We start from the raw sequence: 7,211 nt of genomic DNA on the forward strand, positions 1-7,211 counted from the left end.
CCCTGCCCCCGAAGCCCCGGCCTCCGCCGCCGGGCCGGTCGCCCAGCGGTCGCGGTCTGCGCCGCTCCTCTTCGCGGAGCGAAACTCTTCGCCTTCCCTCCACCATGAGCGAACACAGTACAGGCGGCCCTGCCCGGCCGGCTGCTACCGGCCGCCGTCCCCTTGCCCGCCCCTCACCCGTGCCCCGCTCGGGGTTGCAGTGCGCCCCGGCACCGAGGCCTCTCTGAGCCCGTGGTCGCACCTGGAGGGTCCTTGTCCCCCAAATCCCGGGGTACCTGGAAGCAGCGTGCACCCCGTGTGGGCCCTCTCCGTCACCCCCTGGCCCCTTGGGTGTGGGTCCAGGTCCTCAGCGGACCAAAGGCCTGTGAACCCTTCACGAGTTAACCCGCTCCTCACTCGGACCAGGCTAAAATGACCACGAACCTTGTTGGCTATGACCACGAATGGTGTTGGCTTGCGCTGTCCAAAACAGGCAACACGGTTCAGTCTTTTTAAAGGACTGGGGTGAAGAAATGGCAGAAAGCTGTGCTGGCCACTGTCTGCCTCTGAGACCAGATCAGACTCCTTCCATCTCCCCTCAGGCGGCCCGTCTGCTACAGAGGTGTTTCCAAATGCTTGATTAGGAACATCTTTCTGCGCTCCCCACGCCTCAGCTTACATTCAATACTGAAACCTCTTTCTCGTAAAGTCATGCTACAGTTTGTAGGCTCTTTCTTTCTCATGGTCCTCTGGAGGTCCCATTTGGGTGCAGTCTCCCTTCACATACTTGCTCATTTAGTCTATTCATAGTCTTTCCTGCCTCCATGTAGTCTTTCCTCACTTTGGACTTTCTCTCATCAGTTTTACGCTTTTGGAGATGTAACTATCTCTTCGGCAGATCCATCTTATGCACCTGACTAGTTCACTTTGTGGAAAACTTTCTCCTAAATCCTATGGAAGTGCTTGTTGCAAAGGCAGTGCAGGTATATTAGGTCTGCAGCCCTGTAAAATTCAGTGGGGAAACGGTCCAGATAAAAGCAAGTGAGCTGAAGTCTGGCTCAGACTTTGAAGAACATGGGAGAATGACACAGATCCATGTAGGTCATTTTGATTGTAGAAAAACAGTATAATTTTCGGCTCTTGATACACGATGGAATGTCCTGTTTAGGTCTGCCTAAGCAAAGAAACTGAGAAAATTTACCTCCCAGAGAGGTTGACTGAACCAGACATGATTACGCGCTCCAACAAATTAAAGGAAACTGTCTGAAATACACCAAACCACCATGCAACAAATTACTATCAAAATAAGCTGATACCATTGAAAACTGGACCCAAATAGTGCAATAACAATTACTTCACCAACAGTGAGACACATCTGAGAAATGATGGTGAAAGCACCTGCTTCCCAACATCACCCACCAGGAAGTCATGGAGCAATACCCCAACCTTGGATAGCTACCCCTATCTCTTCTTTCCAAATGCTTACATTTATGCTCGGAAACATTGGTAGCATTGTGGTCTGTGGAGAATTGGAGGAATTGTTTCTCTAAGTGTGTCTCAACTTTTCTGAGAAAAAAAAGAAAGTAAACTAGCCACCATCCCCTGCAAAATAACCATGAAAATAATCTCACATTATACTGAGCTGAGCACCCCTGAATGAATTTTACATCAGTCTACAATAACATTTTTTTCAGGAGAGGAGTAACAGTAAAATAATTTTTTGAAAGATACAACTGGCTTTTTTAAGAGTCTACGTAGTTTTTAAAATCCAGTCACCAACTAGTCATTAAACACTTGATAAAGGAGAAGTTAGGATAACATCAGTAATATAGCAGATGATTTCTGATGCTTTCATATGAGAAGGCATTCAAGTAAGACCTCTGCTCTTTTCACCTTGAAGCTCAAACTTCTTTCTAATTAAGAAGGAAAAAACGGTATAAACCCCTTTGCACCTTAAGACTTTCATGTGCTCTTCTAGATTCTTACAGAAGGAAACCCAAGGAGACTCTCACTGAAGAGATATGAGGATCTGTAGGCACCATCTTTAAACACTTTGTTACATATGAAATCAGCTTTCTTCAGAGAAACACGCTTTCTCCAGGATTAGTGTTTCATAAACTATCTTCTTACGGGCACCATATTTCGTATTATCATCACTGTGCCACACGAGGGAAGCATTATGCCTGACCCGCATGCCTAAGTGATACCAGCCTTCTAACAGGCATCTTATATATATATCAAGCCCATCTTTTCTATCTTCATCCACAATTTCCTCCTCACCAAATCACAGATGCAACTAAAATCACCCAGGTACTTGTATCCAAGCACCAGGATATCAGTCTCTTCAGGAGTCACCTCAAGAGACTTTAACCTTCCCACCAAACCAGTGCAAGTTCCTAGGATACACTAGGATACATAGATGACATCTGTACTGAAAACTTGGATTCCCTCATTGTTTTCTACCACAAATTCAGCGACTAGAGTTGTCCATCAAACTATCTCTGGAAAACTTACATCAGCATCAACTTTCTAGACACCAAGGTCAACATAAAAAATAGCAACCTTCAAACTACCATATGGAGAAAATCCACAGACCAACACACCTCCTTCCACAAACCATCATCTATCCAAAACACACTAGAAAAACTGATATACAACCAACCCACAGACATCACCTCATTTGCTCTGAGGAGAACATTCATGACACGCCCTCACAAAGCTACAGATGATGTTCATCCAACAGTGACACTCTTCTCGGATCATATATTTGAAGAAGCCACCTAAACCTTGTACAAACTTATTATAGTACAGAAAGAAAATCATTTTCTGGGTATCACGTACCATAATATCCAATAAATGTATACTGGAAAATGTTAACAAGTTACAACTTATGTTGGAAAAAAAAATACCTTGAAACAATCTTTCCTAGAAACACCCCTCCTTCCCTTGACACTTAACATCATTATTTCCATCATTCAAAGCACATTTCCAGAAAATTTGTGTATGCTGGCTAGAACCGGATAGCTTGAGAAAATCAGATCCAAATTTTGCCACAACTCTCATGATAAATGCCTGCTACACCAGAAACACCAAAATCCACAGATCCTACACATGTGCATCCTGAAAAGTCATAGAGATCACGCAAGGCATTCACTGCTCTTGGGGAGCCCTGTGGGTGAAACCAACCAACCACCATGTGCTACCTAATAGGAAAGAACAGCAACACCCAGTTACCAGTTGGAAAATTATATTCTCCAAACATCTACTCCATCTCTAACCTTGTAGTCCTAGTCCTGACACTGCAAGATCAAAGATGGGCCACAGATCTAAAATATATAACACTATCAGATACCAGACACCACATTAGATGAATTTGAGACATACTTCTGAGTTTCCTCACACCTCAAGTCTTGTTGGTCTTTGATGGAATTACTGTTCTCTGATTGTTCAGCTTCTCTCATTTCTTATACTCTTAGCAGGGTCATGATCACCCTCTGCTCCCAAAATGGCAACTGCTTTTCTCTCAGATGTCCAACTGACTAAAACAGTTAAGTGCAATACAGAGCAAACAACTACAATTACCTTCATATTCTATGTTTTGGACCCAAAGAGTAGTTCATCTACCTGAAAATGAATCTGCTTTATCTGATATCTGCTTTACCCAACTGTATCTGTTGGCCTAATAAAAGTTATTCTCTTCCTAAAAAATGTGGCTTTCTTTGGACTGTGAGGGGACTAATGTGATAGGTAACAGTTCCTGTGACAAAGTCTTGGCTCTGTAATGCCAAGAGCAGAACACAGCTCTTTGCTATTGTCTACAGTACACTTGTGCTGCAGGAGACGATCGTGAGTATACTACCTGTTGTGATAAGACTGCATAACTGCTAGGATTTTTTCATCATTTTACTTTGAAGCAAAACAGGAAACATAGTGTTTACGTAAAAGACTGTGTTGAAAGTAGATTCTCTTTGCAAAGTTAATTCTCATTGTGAAGTCAAAAGTCTTGAAAAATCTGAAAACATCAAAGAGCAGCAAGCCTGTAGGTCAAAGCAAAACATTAGGAAAAAAAATCCTTTTGTAAATTTTAGTTTGTCTTCCTTCATAATAGGGAGAATCACTAAAAATTCTTATCCCGACCTACACTTCAAATAAGGCAACATCAGCATTTATTAACTCAAAAGAGATTATGCAGCTGAAATATTCCATTTCAGTAAAGCAGTAAGTCCGTCCATCCAACTGCGTCATTTTTTTAACAAGGGTTGTTAAGCAAGTGTTATATTCTTACACAGGCAAGATTTTGTTCTGTGGAGAAGTTTTCATAACTAACTTCTCTGCTATGACTATCGGTTGGAATATTATTGGCAAAATTATTTCATCAGCAAATGGCTGTTTTGGATCTGGCACAAATATTTAATTCAGATATATCAGTTTTGAGCAAGTTTTGGACAATAAGGTTTCCAAAGAATAGAACAGACTCTAGGTGATGAAAAGAGAATCCTGTACTGAAACTCTGATCTACTTAGTGTGAATAGGAACATTTTGATGCAAGTAGTGAAAATATGCAGAGAGGTGTTTTCCATGCGTATTAGGAGGAAACGAAATTCTACAACCTCTGAAATAGTGATGAAATGGACTTAACCATTTTTTCACTTCTCCACATGCTATACAGTGATTAATATAAGTAAATGCGTGACTGTAAAAAGAAGGGTGTCAAAATATGTCAAAAAACATAATGCCTCACTGAAAACTTAAACTTTTATTTAAAATAGTATTCTAGAAAAGGCTGGGAAACAGCAATTGATATACCAGGAAATAATTACTATATTTGAAAACAGTGGAAAAATGCTTTAACATGTCATTTAAATTTCCCAGTCAATTGCCATTCTGACTCTTTCTAGTCTGGTGGGTATGACAAAGGTCAAAACAATGAAGCTGATTTTGAAATCTCAACAGAAATAATTAGTATATTAAAGTCTTTTATGATTATGTAAAAACTCTTAAATTGAGGTAGTAGAAATAGCTTTTATCCTTGTTCAGGAAAACATTATTTGAAATTAAATTGTAGGAATGTTCTTACATTGTTTTAGAACTGAAATCAGCAACAGGGGGTTGGGGAAATACTGAGCAGTTAAGTTCATGTCTGTCAACATTTGGTAAAACCAAAAAAACCCGCATTGCTTAGTAACCAGAGTCCTCAGAGCCTGTTTAAAAGCCCAAAGAAATTGGTGAATACATTTTTCAGGACTTTAATAGGTTTTGAATCAGGTTTCTCCAGTTGGGAGACTCAAAGTCACCTTATATGAATTTGCACAATTTAATTCTGCATTGTACAGGCTTCACACATTGGGATTACATGACCTCAAGGCCTCTTTTGCAGAAGAGGGACTTTCTGGGTATTTCTTTAAGCCAGATATGCTGAAACATTTCTGAGTAGAAAAGATTCCTTTAGCATCACTTGACTGTCATAGCACATCTCTTTATAACACCAGAGTTTCAAGTATCCTCGCCTCAAGGTCCATGACTGAGTTACAGATGACATGCAGAGCTGTGAGATGCCTCAGGATGGGAGGCATCCCAGTGACAGATGGGAGTCCATTCCAGTGATTACAATCCATCCCAGGAGCACAGTCAGTGAAGCACTTTGTCAGAAGAGTTTGATATTGAATAAAGTCACTCTGGTCAAACTATAAATTCAAAGTGTTTCAATTTTATTTTTCCAAATAAAACAAAACAAACCCCATACAATACAATCAATTGATTAAATCAAACATTGCACAAATAATATTTTTTACTAAGTGGTGTTGTCAGAATTAGTTGAACACCTTCTATCTAGTTGTGCTGAACAGCCTTTCCCTCTCCATAAATTTATGATGAAATACACACAGCCCTAGGTTTTAATTAAGACCATCTGCCTAAAATTTAAGATTCCAATTTACAACGTAGTTAGGAGTTGTATAACTTTATATTCTTCTGGCCATCTTCCGAGCTGCTATTACATATCCACTGCTTCCAGCACTGCCTAGAAATTATGGAATTGCTCTGATGCTGTTGCTGCTATTACTAATCAGATTTAGTTGATACATATAATTGAAAACAAATAATTTGTTGATAGCATTTGTGCCAAAGGACAGTTTTTCTCACAGGAGAGGATAAGAAGAGAAGTACTGAGTCAGGCAGAGATCCATCTAGCTCACATTTGCCTGTGTGGGTGGCAGCTTCTGCAGAATAGGAGTAGCCATGTCCAGCTGTGGAAAGCAGTGTGGCTAGCCCAAGCCCTGCTCTTTGGAAAGACTGCAGCTCCCTGGGGTCTGTCCTTCACAGGGACGGCTTTGTTAATAAAGTGGAGTCTGGAGCTCTAGCCACCACGCTGGAATTTCTGGATCTGAGACTCTCAAACTGTCTGGAAAGTGATTCAGGCAAAAAAAAAAAACCAAACCCAGGATCATGCCCTAGCACCTGCAGTTCACCATCCACAGTGATAGACAGTAGAACAGTTGTGTGCTCATTCAATATCCAGTTTCTCTTGCTGCTCAAGAAACCAATAGCCTCAAAATCAATAGTGAGTAAACCCAGCTAAGACAAGAGAATAACGTTCTGATTTCAGAAGTAAAGTAGCCAGTAGTCTATGCCCAGGAAAAAAAAAAAAAAAATAACAGGACAAGCATGTAATTAGACTTCCCAGTACACCCCAGCAGCTTGTGGCTCAGAGCTGTCCTAAGCCAGTGGTGGGGTTTTTTTTTTGTGTGTGTTTAAGACTGTGCCTGAAGATGCTTAAGGATTCTGATGGTGTGTGTTACATGTGATGGAGCCTTGCTGTGAGCTGAGTCTTGGATGGGGCATGGACAAGTAGATGTGACACAAAAAGGAAAGATGTAACACAGCAGTGATTATAACAGAGAATATAAATCAGAAGCTGTCCAACACACCCAGCAGTGCTTGTGGCTCACAAGAGGGGACACAGAGTACCCAGATGATGTAGCAAAGATCCCTTAGAGAGGATACTGAACAGGGAAGACCTGGAAACATTAAGTACTGGATGAAGACTCATGGGAACAAAACAACACTGAAACACTGGAGGTCAACACAGTAGAGAAGCTTCTTATTAAAAAGTAATGTCCCTAAATATGACTGCCATTGTTAGTGCTAAGTACAAAGTAATGTCTGAAAGGAAGCTGATTGAGATAAATTAACAGTCCATTTGATGCAGATAAATCTTTATCTTACAAAATGCA

This window comes from Athene cunicularia (genome assembly GCF_003259725.1).
Source record: "Athene cunicularia isolate RWA chromosome 1 unlocalized genomic scaffold, athCun1 chr1_part1, whole genome shotgun sequence".
In the NCBI taxonomy this organism is placed as follows: Eukaryota; Metazoa; Chordata; class Aves; order Strigiformes; family Strigidae; genus Athene; species Athene cunicularia.